The sequence below is a fragment of the Pipistrellus hanaki genome (assembly GCF_964339955.1).
Source record: "Pipistrellus hanaki genome assembly, chromosome: 5".
Lineage (NCBI taxonomy): Eukaryota > Metazoa > Chordata > Mammalia > Chiroptera > Vespertilionidae > Pipistrellus > Pipistrellus hanaki.
In genome coordinates this window covers 48,484,719-48,500,522 of record NC_140507.1, presented here as the reverse complement: position 1 = coordinate 48,500,522, position 15,804 = coordinate 48,484,719, and the positions used below count along the sequence as shown (strand labels likewise).

General features: G+C 37.1%; 1 protein-coding gene across 1 annotated transcript in view; it reads left to right on the top strand.

Annotated features, from left to right (window-relative positions):
• Positions 1–15,804, top strand: part of TTC29 (tetratricopeptide repeat domain 29) — a 540,856-nt gene that overhangs the window by 143,995 nt on the left and 381,057 nt on the right. The window contains exon 3 of the mRNA XM_084883709.1: positions 14,440–14,529. The gene's annotated coding sequence lies outside the window, so the exon portion shown is untranslated. The remainder of the gene's footprint in view (positions 1–14,439; positions 14,530–15,804) is intronic.

Genomic DNA, 15,804 nt, shown 5'->3' with positions numbered 1-15,804 from the left:
TCTTTACACCATGCTACATAATATTTGATTAATTTTGGCACAAGAACACCTGTGTTTATATCTGACTGTAGATGAAGGAAGCTGGAGTCAGAAATTTGTGCCAAATTATGTCTATTGGTAGGCCTCAGGTTTTTTTCTTCTTCTTGAAATGATTTTGGATTAAACGTTTCCCTATGTGAATAAATATCGTTGGCTTTAACTATCAGGTTATTTAAAGAGATAGTATAGTATCATGATAAAAAATATGGGATCTAGATTCAGAGAGAACCAGGCTCAAATATTAGGTCCACAACTTCCTATCTGACTTTAGGAAAGTCTCTTTACCTCTCTGGCCCTAGTTGTAAAACAGTGATTATGGAACCTAGCTTCCCAGAGGGCCCCAGTGATCCCTGCCTCCTGGCATTTATTCCTGGGTCTCCTCCTCGGTTGATTAGGCTTGACTTTTGTAACCAAAATGATATTGTGGAGATGATGGTTTATGGCTTCTGAGTCTAGGTAAAGAAAGGCATCATGACTTCTGCCTTGCCCTCTCTCTTGGATTCCCAGTCTAATGGAAGCTAGGGGCCATGTTGTATGGATAGTCAAGCTGCCCGAGAATAGCCCATATGGCAGGAACCATATGAGTGAGCCATCCTGCAAGCCCATTTTTAAAAAATTCTTTATTGTTTAAAGTATTACATGAGTCCCCTTTTTTCTCCCATTGATCTCTCCTCCACCTCCTCCTCCCCAAAGCACCACCTCTCACCCCTCCCCTACTATCTGTGTCCATTGGTTTTGCTCATATGCATGCATACAAGACCTTTGGTTGATCTCTTAACCTCTCACCCTCCCGCCTCCCCTCATGGAACAGTCTGTTCCATGCTTCTATGACTCTGGCTCTATTTTTGTTCATCAGTTTATGTTGTTCATTATATTCCACACATGAGTGAGATCATGTGATATTTATCTTTCTCTGACCGGGTTATCTGCAAGCCCATTTCCCAGCCTCAGGGAAATCTTCAGATGTCTTCAACCCTGGCTGGTGTCTTGACTGCAGCCTCATGAGAGATCCTGAGCTAGAAACACCCAGTCATGCTGTTTACAAATTCCTGACCTCTAGGAACTGAGGGAGATAACAAATGTTTACTGTTGTTTCGAGGCCCTGAGTTTGGGATACTTAGCTCTGTAGCAATAGGTAACTGATACCATTATGATGATAGCACTCCCTCGTAGGATTGTTGGCAGGATTAAATGTGACAACAGAAGGGCTTTCCACAGAGTCCATCAGGTAGTAAGTGTAATTCCAAAAGATAATATCATTAGTTATGGGTGCTACTTGATACTAGAAGACAATTCTCTCCAATACCTGAACTCCAAATGCTTTACCTGCGCTCCATGTTTAGTTGATGAATAACTCCAGTTTTATACCAGGCTCCTGAGTGAATGGCTAATGGGGTGATCTACCTGATACTTCTTGTGTCTTGCCGCATAGCTCTTACCCTACTTTATAATTTCAGCCTCACTGTAGAAACCCACTGCAGAGCCGTATACCGGTGACAACTGCCTCAGCTGCATAGGTGCCATTCGCTCCACCCTGCAACTGCCTCATGGCACCCACACATGGACCCTTTCGACCTTTTGGATGCTTGTGTAGACTTGGACCCATCAGGAATGGGAGATGGTCCATAAATCCTCTATCATTTGGCCGAATGATTCTAAGGAGCTGTCCTTCTGGGGTGGAAGCTTGATGCTCACATGGAGATCTGCTAAATGGTGGCATGGCTCTCTCCCCTTAGTCTCACTCCTCCCCGTTCCCCATTCCTCTTCCTTGGACTCACTACCTAAAACAAACCACTGACCTGCCAGCCCTGCATGTCTCTGGCTCTGCTCCTTGGAAGTAACCTCAGGCTGAGACACATGGCTCTAATAAGGTGTTGGCTGAGTACTGTTTCCTTGATGTGTGTTCATGAAACTATTACTGATACTTGCTTTAATCTCTTCAATAGTTTTCTACTAATTCTGAGGACAAAGTCTCAAACATCTCATGTGGGGGCATGGGCCTCCAAAAAGAGTCCTGCCTACACCTTTAGCATCTTCTCCCAACTTGGTGGCCCATTCTTCTCTACCTTGACCTTACTAGGCTCTAATTCCTTTTACATGGCAGCCTCTTTGTTGCCTCTGAACCAGGAGAATATTGTTTATTCATACCAATTGTTACTGTTTAGATCCCAGCTTAAATGCAATATTCCCAAGAAGGCCTTGAAGATGTTACTTTATCCCTATATCAACCTGAATGTCTGTTTTATTTCTTTCTTCCTTTCCTTCCCTCCCCCCTCACTCTTTTCTCTCTCTCTCGACTTAGCAGCTTCATAAGTTGCAGTTTTATTTCCATACACAGATTTAAAAATATATATCCTGGCTATACATTTACTTAATTTAAAAAAAGCAAAGCATAATTGTTTGCCACTATTATTATTATTATTATTATTATTATTATTTACTTTATATGCTATTTTATTTTTTAAAATTTATCTTTATTGTTGAAAGTATTACAGATGTCCCCACCCCGCCTCCCCCCACTGACCCTCTCCACACCACTCTCGCCCCCTCCCCAGGCCTTTACCACACTATTGTCTGTCCATTGGTTATCTCTATATGCATATAAGTTTTTTAGTTAATCTCTTCCTAACCCCTCCCTCTGAAATACATCAGTCTGTTGCATGCTTCAATATTTTTTAACACCTATTTTACTTAAAAGTATTTTCTTTTTTAAAAATTGAATTTATTGGGTTGACATTAGTTCATAAAACCATACTATTGTAGTTTCAAGTATACAACTCAATAAAACATCATCTGCACTCATTGCCCAAATTAAGTATTTTCTTAATGTTCTCATTTTCTTCGAGTGTAAATTATGAGGGTAGGGACTATGATTATCTTGTTCTCTATTGATCAATGTTTGGCTTAGAAAACATTTCAATGAATGAAAGAAAGAATTTACCTTGGCAAAATCTAATTGGCTGACAATTTTGTGTGTGTGTGTGTGTGTGTGTGTGTGTGTGTGTTTAAATCCTTTAATCTGTCTCTTTAAACCGTGAATCATATCCAAAAGGATCTTCCTCTTCAAGCTGCTCAGGCAAGGAACATATCATTTTAACAACACAAATAACAAATTTATTGGTAGTAAAAGGATTTATTTTGACAATTGCTTTTTCACTACTTTATAAAAGAAATATTAGAGGCTCATCTCAACTAACAAGCTCCCCTAGTAATCCTATCCTATATAATAAAAGGGTAATATGCAAAGTAATATTGACCGAACAGTAGAATGACCGGTTGTTATGATGAGCACTGACAATCAGGGGGCAGATGATCAACGCAGGAGCTGCCCCCTGGTGGTCAGTGCATTCCCACAGGGGGAGCACTGCTCAGCTGACAAGCCTCTCCTACCTCCAGGACAGCTCTAAGGATATCCAACTGTGTTTTAGGCCTCTCCCCATCAATTGGAGGTCCCCTGAGGGCTCATGGACTGCTAAGGGTGCAGGCTGGGCTGAAGAGACACCCTCCCCTCTCCCCCAGTACAAATATCGTGCACCAGGCTTCTAGTTTAGATTATGTCAATTTACAAAATTTGATTGATAGACAACTTTTAGAGCTCATATATTGGATAGACTCTACTCCTGCCTGTTTAAGTAAAACATAGTTTCAGTTCATGTAATCTAAGCTCTACTTGAATGGAAAAGCTTTTTCCATTCAATATATGTTGAAGGAACACTGTATTGATGAGTCGGTCAGAAACAGGAGGTACCCGTCCTAGGAAATCTTTTAGCCATTTTGAACATAATTTAAATGACTGAGGGTTACATCAGGATGCTGCTTATATATTTTAAAAAAGAGAGTATTTTATGAATGAGATCATTCTTAGGAATATATTAGGGTAAAGTCTAGATCTTGTATTTGGTAACATAAGATAGTTTAAATTTATAAACTAATACTGAAAATCTGTAATTGTATCAGAATTGTATGATGGCACAGGTAAGAAACCTCTGAACAATGATATATTTGAAATACATATCATTGATGAATATGTTTACAAAATAGAAGTCAACTCTGTGGTAGATAAATAATATGCAACAATAATTCCCTTGACATTTTATAAAGGGCTGTGTACTAAGTTTATTATGTCCTTCATAGTGATCAAGATCACATTCTTTATGTGGCAAAAAAAAAAAAAAAAAAAAAAACCCACAAGAAAAACACACACCCATTTATCCCACAGATATTTATTGAATGCCTACTATGTTTCAGGCACTTCTCTGGACATATGAGATACAGCAAGAACAAAATATATCGTAGCATGTTTTTTTCAAGAACAGATTTTGCCATGGTAAAGGGCTTTGCAAAACCTCCTGGAAAGGAAATGGCTGACATCACTGGGAATTAGTGTTGGGCCTGCTACAGGAAATTGCCAACAGATTTCCCACGGTGTTTTCTGAAGCCCTAGGATCTTCCAAAGGGGAAGCAGTGTCATGTATTTCATCCAGACCCAGCTGTCACAGCAGTTTATTCGAAGGCTAGAAATGTTCTTTTTCTCTAAGGAAATTGAGATAGCAATGCACTAAGCTAATTGAATTCATGTCTCAGCCACAGCAGTTCCCTATGGGGGAGCCGACCCCTCTTTCCTCTCTCTGGGATAGGGGAGACTCCACCAGACACTGAGCTGTTGCTGAAGACTAGAGGATAATCATATATAGAGAAGCTAAAGGTTGTAGACAATCTTAGAAATTTAGAACAAACCACATTTTTGTCCATATTTGATCAGGCAAGATACATTAAAAATTAATTCCTGGGACAAAATAGAAGCAATTGAATGTGAAATCTAGATCACTGATTCTAAAGCTTGGGTGAGCACCTGTATCACCTGTGAAACTAAAGTTAGATGTTAACTGGAGCAAGTCTGACACGGCAGTACTGAAGTTTGAGGACCATTCACGGAGATGTTAAATTCACTTGGTGATGTACTCAACACATAGTTTCTTAAAGATTTCTGCAGTCACTGGTTGGGATAACTTTCTGTGGTGCATGAAGTGGACTCCCTTTTATTTTTAAAAGCCTGTATAACCAACAAAAATAAAAATAATCACAATATTTACAACATTGTAAACATTTGCTTGTTAGCAGATTATATTAACTAAGAAGGTTGTATATGACTATAGGTATTGTGGTTCAAATCTTAGATTAAGCATTCCTTTGAATAATTGGGAAATACTGTAATATATATTCATTTGTTTTTATCCAAACACCACAATTAAGGTCGAGTTTGGATCCTTGCACAATTGACTATCAAACTAGGAATTTTTGAACTTTAAAATGGTTTTTATTTAAAATGTATATTATAATATATGAAATCAAGTAAATCAACAGTTGAGAGATGTGAACTATGTTAATGGCATTATTATTGCTATTTGGTGAAACCAATGGTTTTTATGACTTAAGTACAAAAAGAGTCTTGTGGGTTTTGCTTTCTTTGAGTGTTATTCAATTTAATATATTTTTAAACTAAAAAACAAATTCCTTAAAAAATGCTAGGTTATATAAATCTTTAATTAGCCACATTTGCATATTTCTTTATGAATAATGGTTGGAACAGTTTTTCCTTTGATGTTTTCTCCCAACATTCTGAACTCTATGTATGAAGTGTATGCTTAAAGTGTATACAGCACATTACTCTTTTGCTAAAATTCTTTGAGTTGCTCTTTACAAAAAGCAGTGGGAATTTACCAGAGTAAACCATAAATCATTGCCACGCTTGACTCCAACAAACTGGAATTGCACAACAAAATGAGCATACAGTTTAAAAAGTGGCAAATCTAGTGATTGTTTAAAGTATAGTACAGCCCAAGGAAAAATGAACAAGAAGTTATAAGAGTTGAATTGTATATGGTATAACAGGATGAGACTCTAAAGTACTAATAGAATTTAGAGCTCTCATAATCCTGGTCTAAAGCAAAAATCTTTTTTTTTTTCTTTTCAGATTTCTGGAATTAGAAGCCTATGTTTACAAGTTGCTATAATTCACTTTTTTCTTTTATTAGTGTTCTTCACTATGATGCTTTTAGTGGGTGCTGCTCTATCTTGGAAGTGATGCTGAATGAACATGAGAGAGAATAATAGCTATTTAATAACTGCTCACAAAGGTTCCAAAATTTGGGGGAGGGAGCAGGAAGTATTCATTTAAAAATAGTTTCCAAAGCCAAAATGAAGAGGGAAGAAAAGAACATTTTATTTCTTAATCTCTTTGGATTACCTCTGAGGAGATGAGTAATGAATACAATTCAGGATTAGTATACAGGAAGGGCTCTTAAGAGACCGTCTAGACTGTAGGCAATATTTCTCTTTCATGGAACTCCTGAAATTTTTAGAGACAAAACTCTGCCATATTTTTAAACACTTTGAAAAAGGGGAATTAAGAAACTCTCTGACCAATCAGTCCAGTGTCTAGTGAACTTTATCATCATTATAGTTTTCTTTGAAATATATTTTTAACTTCTCTGATTGCAATTTGTATTTTTTTAGGACTTAGGGACTCAGTCATTTTATATCTTGGATTTATATAGTTTATTTTTCTGTGTTTAAAAAAATTGGTCAAAGTTATCTTTAATTCTAAAACTCTGCAAAATCACTGGCTTTTGTCTTAAAACTTCATGTAGTATGTTAATTTAGCCATGGTAGTTCTCTAACTCATTTAACAGAGATATCTTTTTCCATTATTATTGATACATTTTAAAGTAATATTAGAAATAAATTTCTAGTAAAGTTGTTTGATGTCTTTCATGTATGTTTAGGGTAGTTTTGAAAAGTTTAAACATAGAACTCAGCTCAGATAGCCCTGCAAACAAAGTGACACCTAAAGGAAAGATTACTTTTAAAAAGAGATGTGCTTATGCATCCTCTCTAAATAATATCAATGAATAATGCAGACCCCGGTGAGCAATTACAGAAATGTCTTTGTTGATAGACTGGGTTCAGAAACCAACTACTGTACATCTCCTTTTCCTTACAGCTCCTCTGCTGCAGGGGAGGGTTCATTCACCTTACTGCATCTCAGCACTTTCTACAGCAGAATCATCATCTGCCACTTGCCATGTACTTTAGAAGTCATTTTCTGCTGTCATAGAGAATTAGATTTTCCTTGATGAGCATATTTGCCTGGCTGTAGAGTGAGTGGGACTTCTGGGAAAAAAACTGTTTTTTTTTGTTTGCTTGTTTGTTTGTTTTTTGTTGTTTTTTTTTTTTATAACTTACTTGCCAGGAGGCCCATTTTCCTTAACTGTCATGTCCTTCTTGAGACAGAATGCAAGACCTTTCCCTTTTGCATTTATTCCACAGAATTGCCTAGTGGTTAGAAGGCTCCTGGTTGGTGCTCTGTTTTACTGGTGATCGTTGAAACTTAATCTAGAAAAATTATTCAATTCAGAGATGTAGAAATCAAGACTCAGAGGGCAGAGTGATTTGCCATTGTGAGTGACAGCACTGAGTCTAGAATGCACAACTCCAAGCTGTCCTTAGGGTACCCTTCCCGCCATGTCACTTTTTCTCCTAAGAGCTAAATTAAGTTTAAAGTTTTCTTTGGTCTGGAACAGCTTGAGTTTGCATTGCTGTTTCATCTGACATGTAAAGTGTAAGAGCCAAAGAATATGAGAACAGTTTTCTTTATGTCTGCTCTGCCAAAACTAACATGCATTGGCAACTGAACCACAAAAGCAATTAAGAAGTCTTCAGTGCGAGGCAAGACCCTCTTTCCAATATGAATCACTTGAACAAAGTGCATGACCACACGCCTTCTGCATCAGAGAATGGGAAGTGAACTTGGGAAAGGGCTTTTCCAAAACTCAAATATCCACCCAGAGCTCATAAAAAGACCTTGCGGGGAATAATTCGCCATCTAGCCTTTGTGCTTCTCCTCCTGGGAGATAAGGAGGGATGGGCTTGCGTTCATGCTTTGATTTTTGTTTGTGTTGCAACACTCCTTTGGGGGCTGCTCTGTTTATTACGGCTTCAAAAAAAAATGCCACATCACAGAACAATTATTTTGACTAATTGGAACAATCATTTTGTCTCTTAAGATGGAGAATAAGAAGGGTATTTATTGAGGGAAATGTGACATGCCTCACATTGCTCTGTGTTTACCAGTTTCTTGGTGGACTCTTCAGCCTGGGATTTGTGTAAATGATGTCAAGACTCTATCAGTGGCTGTAAAGTGGTATACTTCTATGTTACCATCTTATACAATGCTCACGGAAGTTTTGAAAACAAAAATAAAGTATTTTTTAAAATAAAAAATATTTGAAATCTCACAAACTTACAAAAATGCTTTCCATTTATGTTGTAGCATAATATTTCTTATAACATCCCTTTGGGAGTATGGACTGTTATTTGTATTTTAAAGATGAAGGAAAATTAAATTGCAACTAAAATTTGGCAGTGCAGCATGGTTTTGCTGTGGCCTCTGGTCTCAAATTCCTGCCCTTCCCCCCTGTCACCTATGATTTATGGCCCCTCTGCTACAGGGACCCCATTCCATTTACAGAATAAAAATTCACTGAAACTTTTGCACTTTAACAAAGCTCTTCTGGATTTGTACTTGATTACTTGTGGGAGTTCCCATGATCTGCATCTTTCTCAGGAGGAATGGAGCAATAATAACTTCAGAAATTTCTCCTGTGGTAGGTTTTTTGTTTTTTTGTTTGTTTGTTTGTTTGTTGTTTTTTTTTAAGATTCAGCTCATTTTGCTGGAAAAAAATTATAAAGGGTAGTTGGATTCAAATAATGATTTTATTAGAAATATTTATTATTTGATTCATTTTTCTAAAAAGTTCATGTGTGAGCATATACTTAACACAAAAGATTAGTATTTTTAACTTAGGTATTCAATTTGCCAGTTTAGGTAATTTTTTGGCCATCAGAAAGGAGAACATTAGCAGTGAAAAGTCTGTGCTCTTTCATGAGTAGTTTTCATAGTGCATTCCATAGTTTCTGTTCTTGATAATGTACTTTAGGCTGTGATATGAGTTAGTAATCGATGGCTGTTTTGCCATATATAATTTACCCCAACTCTATAACTGTCACAAATGGAAAAATATTGTGCTGTTTATTCACCTTCTACTATCCCACTCTTCAACACCAGTTTTGAATGCATTTTCTCATTAAAAAATATTATGGAGAACCTATTGTGAAACCTGAATATAGATTGCTTACAAGGCCCCACAGTTAAATGGTAAATCACTATAATATATGCCGTGTGTGTGTGTGTGTGTGAGAGAGAGAGAGAGAGAGAGAGAGAGAGAGAGAGAGAGAGAGAGAGAATTAAAAGAACACATAAAACATGGTTCCCCCTGCCATCCTTTCAAAGGACAACAAATTGGGAGTAATGTAGTCTTTTGTATAAGCTCAGTGATGACTAGACATATATCTTCATTATCCCTTAATGTTAAGAAAATATATCTTGGTAGCATTTCATTGAGGACCAGAGTGAGAATAATCATTCCTCCTGAAAAAAAGACATTTTCTTAGTGACCTTTATTTTCTGACTTTGGACAAATATTTTATTCTTTAGTATTTAAAAAATCAGGTAATACAAAGATTAAAAATGCTTAAAAAATATGGGAAACTAATTTCAACAATACAGGTGATCTTTCCCTTCTGCAAAGATCCTAGTGTTAAGCATTATGGAAATGAGGTGATATGAAATGTCAGCATACTTTGAGTTTTTGCCCTAAATCTGGCCAATTCAGGACAAAAGAAAGAAGATTGGACCTAAACTAGTTCTACTCTTAGTGGGATCCACAGATTGATACTAACCAGACTAATTGCAAACAATTGTGCCCAGCTATATGCAAAAATTGAGAGTGTTTTAAAACTTTTTGTGTAACTGAAAGAAACTTGACAATGTAATTTTAGGTCTGTTGAATCCATATATATATATATATATATATATATATATATATATATATATATATATATTTATATATATATAAACCCAATGGCCATTATGGCAGAATGATCAGAATGACTGGTCGCTATGATGGGCACTGACCACCAGGGGGTAGATGCTCAGTACAGGAGCTGCCCTCTAGTCGTCAGTGCACTCTCACAGTGGGAGCAACACTCAGCCAGAAGCTGGGCTCATGGCTGGGGAGCACAGCAGTGGGGGCAGGATTCTCTCCCACCTCCGTGGCAATGCTAAGGAGCAGTGAGCCAAGTAGAAAAGAATGAGCAGGTGGGAGGTAAGGAGTGAGCAGGAGGGTGATTAGGAGTGAGCAGGCCGAAGGTTAGGAGTGAGGGGTCCCAATTGTAAGAAGGCACAGGCCAGGCTGAGATCCACCCCCACCCCTCCGCCCCCCGCACGAATTTCATGCATCAGGCCTCTAGTATAATGATAAAAACAATGACCATTAGCCCTGGTTAGTATCTAATCTCTGGTTAGTATCAATGCTCAGTTGGTTGGAGCATTGTCCTATACACCAAAATGATGCAGTTAGATCCCCAGTAGCCTCATTTATGGGAGGCAACTGACTGATGTTTCTCTCTCACATTGATGTTTTTCTCTCTCTCTCTTTCTCTCTCTCCCAAATCAATAAAAATATATCTTTGGGTGAGGATAAAAAAAGACAAATATTTTCTACATTTGTATTTTATTTTGTTTTTATCTTCTTATCCCCCCTCCAGCTTTATTGAAGTATAATTGATATATAAAATTGTATATATCTATATAAAGTGTATAACATGATGATTTGACATACATATACATGGTGAAAAATTACTATAATTGGATTAATTAACACATCCATTACTTCATGTAATTTTTTTGTGTATATGCCATGAGAATGCTTAAGATCTACCCTCTTACCAAATTTCAAGTGTATAATACTATTATTATTAACTAAAGTTACCATGCTGTACATTAGATTTCCCAGAACTTACTTATAACTAAAGAGTTCTACAATTTGACCAGCATGTCCCCATTTCCCTACTTCCTGGCAACCATCATTCTCCTCTATTTCTATGCTTTGGACTTTATTAATCTCTTAAGATTCTCTATGTAAATGAGATCATTCAGTATTTGTCTTTCCTATGCCTGCCTTCTTTCACTTAACAAGTCTTCTAGATTAGTCTACGTTGTTGCAAATGGCAGAATTTCCTTTTTTGTCATGGCTAACATCTATCAATCTATCTATCTATCATCTACCACATTTTAAAAAATATATATTTTATTGATTTTTTACAGAAAGGAAGGGAAAGAGAGAGAGAGCTAGAAACATCAATGAAAGAGAAACATCGACCAGCTGCCTCTTGCACACTCCCTACCGGGAATGTGCCCGCAGCCAACGTACATGCCCCTGACCGGAATCGAACCTGGGACCTTTCAGTCTGCAGACCGACACTCTACCACTGAACCAAACCGGTTTCGTCCATCTACCACATTTTTAATCCATTTATTCATCAATGGAAACATAGGTTGTTTCCATATCTTGGTTGTAAATAATGAATATGGTTGTTTTAAATATTTTTTTTCTGATAATTTATCTTTATTTCATTTTACAAAAATATTTGCATTTTTTGGATTGAAAATTTTAAAAACCCACAAAAAAACTAAATGGGTTTTCCACTACAATAGTTTGAGAACACTATGCTAAACCACAATTAAGTCAAATTTATTATTGAATTGTAAAAAATGTATTTTTAAAACACATTGAGTATAAAATATAAGATTAAAATATGTAAATTACGCATTAGATATTTTTCAGACCTTGCTCTACTATGTGAATAGAATCCAAAAGATTCTGGAGATTTGTAATCACCTGGAGATATTTTTTGCTTAATTCCAAGTGAGAAAGTTTGTCAAAAATTTGAGAGAGGGCAACTAGCCTAATAATTGATTATCTTCATCCAGTTATCTTTCCTCAGTCTTTCACACAAAGAATTACTATATAACCATTCATTCATTCACTCATTCATTCAGTAACTATTGAGCCTGGATGTTCTCAGTTTTAGGATATGCTTCAGAAATAATATAAGGGGTTGTGTATGCACATATAAACATTCTTAGAGATGATTTAAATCTAAGCCTTTTGAGTTCTTTGAATAACATTTGAAGAACTCAGGCTCACTGAGCAGTTACAGAATGTTCTTAGCTGACTGGACTTTAATCCTGCTTTATCTATTTTTTCTGACCCCCTTATCTGTCACTCCAGTTTTCTTAGCTCTCACTTTTGGAATGGATCCAGAAGATAGCAAGTGGCACAAGGCAATGGGATAAAAAAGGAGTGAAAAAGTTAAAGCTGAGACATAGCTGTAGAGGCAGCCCCCATCACAAAAGTAATTGGCTTTGGCAGGTAGGCAAGCAGGTGTGGGAGGTACAAGACCCATGAGGACACAGTGAACTATATAAACACCAGTACCATTTTGGCATCAATTTAGCAGTATATGCGTAAGATAGAAATCAAATACTCCAGACAGACATTAATCCTGAATCAGCCTGTTTATTTCTCTGTCTGGAGGGAGAAAGCAAGACTGTAGTGAAATTCCTGCTAGAATCCCATTTGGGATGTAACCTCTGACATCCCACTGCAGGATCTGTTGGGAGTTCCAAAGACATAGGATGCCTTTAGAAAATAGCACAATCTTGTCTTTTCATTTTTACTTTTTAAAATTTATTTATCTTGATTTATCATTGATAGGTTTTTTTGTTATCATAAATGAGAAAGTTGCAATCAGAAGTGTCATTCGTGATGCCAAGTTGCAAAATGGTCTGTTTTGCTGATAGATGTCCAGACAGCACTGAATAGGGGAGGCCTAATCATTCAACTTCCATCAGCAATTAGTCTGGATTCGTAAACAAGAACACATGTTGAGACTGATGTATTGACTAGAAGAGCAAGGTACTTCTTTAGCAAGGCCTACCGAGCCTTGCATTCTCTCCTGCGCTCTACCCACAGGGTGTGTATAGGAGAAGTTGGGGAGGTCAAGAGAAAATAAGCACAAGTCAAAGGGAGACTTGAAAAATAAGCAGCAACATCTGGCAAATGATTTCCTCCCATGTAGGAAAGACACTTATTTAGGTCAGTGAATGAGAAATGTTTTTCTTGGCAGCATCGTAGATTAATGTCCATTAGATCTGGGAATGAGGTTCTCTGATATTTATAATATTTCTCTTGCTGATGGTGTGAACTCTAAAGCTTGATGCTCAAAACATCAACCATACATTTGGCCATTCTTAAGAATCATTAGGTTAACTTTGAAGTGTTTTCAAAGGACGTTTAAGCATTAAAGACCTTGTAATTCTTTATTATATAAACTTTTGTTTATCTTCTTAATGAAGTCTATTTTTACATTGGAGAGATTTTTAGTACTGCATTTCTCTTTGCTCAATAGCAAAAAGAACATTAAATTCTAATAATTCAATATGGTAGAAACCCTCTGTAATTTCTTGATGCATAACTATTCACATTAAATGTTTAATAAGAAATTTTACCTGCCATAACTTACGTTATTCTGTATTTTATCACTGGCTTTCTAAAGGATACATTCAGGCCTTTTCTTATCAAAATAGACATGTTTTTATTGGTTCCACAGACTTAAATAAGAAAATAATGCTAATTATATATGGAAAAAAATTAAAACAAGTTTGTAAAATAGAAAAACTTTCATCCAGGTTTATCCAGACACCTGGAATCTTTCATTCAGTTCATATCAAGTGACAATTTCTTGACTTTGTATAACTCAGAAATGAAGTATTAAAATTTATTGTTTTATATGGTATTCACTACTTTTACATTAATATAAAGATAGCAAAATTTTCTAATTTTTGGTAGTTCTGTACAATTGACCCTTGAACAAAGCAGGAGTTTGGTCAAAATCTGCATATAATTTTGATTCTACAGATGGCCTTTTGCAACTGAGGATCTCAGATCTAAAAAAAATTTTCCATCCCAGATTGGGAATATGCAGTTAAGAGTCTGTAGTTGGGGATGCTAAAATACTGTTTTCCATTGCAACTGCTTGAATTCATGGATACGAAACTATAGAAAGGGAAGGGCTGACCTGTATTTATTGAAAGTAATTCTTTTATAAGTGAAACTATGAAGTCTAAACCTGTGTTGTTCAAGAGTCAACTGTAATTTATTGCTTCTCAGAGCCATAGGGATTGAGAGGTGTTTCCTTTATTATGGGAAAGAAAATGGAATAAAAGCACATTCCTCTGGAGAGTAAGTGGGATAGATTGTCCATACAATTTCCCATCTCACTGCTTTACCCTTCTTCCCATTTCTTAGTCATTGCCATTTATGAAAAGCAGATGGAAGCAAAGTGATTTACATGTAAAATAATACTGTCTTGTGTTATGGGAAATGTTGATGCCCCAATGTTAGGATTTTTATAACTATATTGTGTTTTTTTCAGGTGCTGGCCACTCACATAGTGAAACCATCTGCTTTTATGAAGCTACGTACTTCTTGACACAGGATTCTCAGAAAGGCTTATGGAAATTAGGTATGGATCTATGTTTATGATCTATAGGTTTGTGGAGCAAACAGAAATGGCTGTCAGTTAGCTCTGAGACCAGGGAGGTCTCAGCATAGCAACAATGATCCCGTCTGGGAGAAAGACAGCTCCTAGTTCCTGCCCTGATGCCAGACAATCTAGTTCCTCCTGCTATGTGTCAGTGTTCCCCAGAGCCTCACCTGGTGCTGGAGCTCAGAGAAAGTAGGACCTTGTAATTTCAGTTTGTGATCCAGCCTTTTAAGAGGAACAGCTGGGTCTCTAGCAGCCTCTGTGTTACTGAGCCCCTATATGCACTGGTTTTGAAAACCCGTAGTTCTTACTGCCCATAGGGATTTCTTTTCCCAGCTCTGGGACCTTGGGCTGGGGGTCTGATGAGGGGCCGGGACCCCTGACCCCTCCAGGTGACCTCTGCAGAGACGATCTCCCTCCCAATTAAAAAGCAGCACATGTGGGTGTCAGACCAGACCTTTCTGCGTCTTCTATTAGTCTCAGGGTGCTTTCTTCTTTACTTCTCTAGTTGCAGAACTTCCATTCATCCTTCTTTCTGGCTGTTCTGGATGATGGTTGTTCTGTATTTTACTTGTAATTTTGATGTGGTTGTGGGAGGCAGTGAGTAGAGGCATTTACCTATGCTGCCATCTTTTGTGACCTCACTTATTTTTAAAATGAAAGAGCCCCTGTGCTCCCATCTCTATCTCTCTCCAGACTCACATGCACATCCCTCCTTAGGTATGTCACAAGTAACATGAATTGTTTATGGCACTTTAGAACAGAAAGCAACTGAAGGAAATTTATTATAGAGATCCAGGGCTCACCAGTTAACTGAAGAGGGAGGCAAACGAACATAAGAAGACAAAGGAAGCAGGGTTTGCTCTACAGTTTGGGACTTGTCCCTGCTCCTTGTTTGTATTTGTAGATTCACTTTCTCTGTACTGCATGAATGTGGCGTGCGGTTTATGGCTTCTCCATGGCTCATATACAGCTATGTGGAGAGATTAAGTCAACCCTCCCTTGGCCTTTATTCCTCCTAACAAAGGCAACCAGAATCAAAACATTCTATGCCATTATCTCAACCCATATATTTCATTGGACCCATACTTAGTAGATAGTAGGACAAAATTTTGCCATTGACAAAGTTGATGTAGGAGGAAATTTCATTTTGTCTAAAATATTGGTATGTATTCTGGCAGTGGCTTAATTCGAGCCTAATGAAAATAGATGAGTTAGCTTGGAGGTATAGCTTCCTGTGACATGATGAGCCTA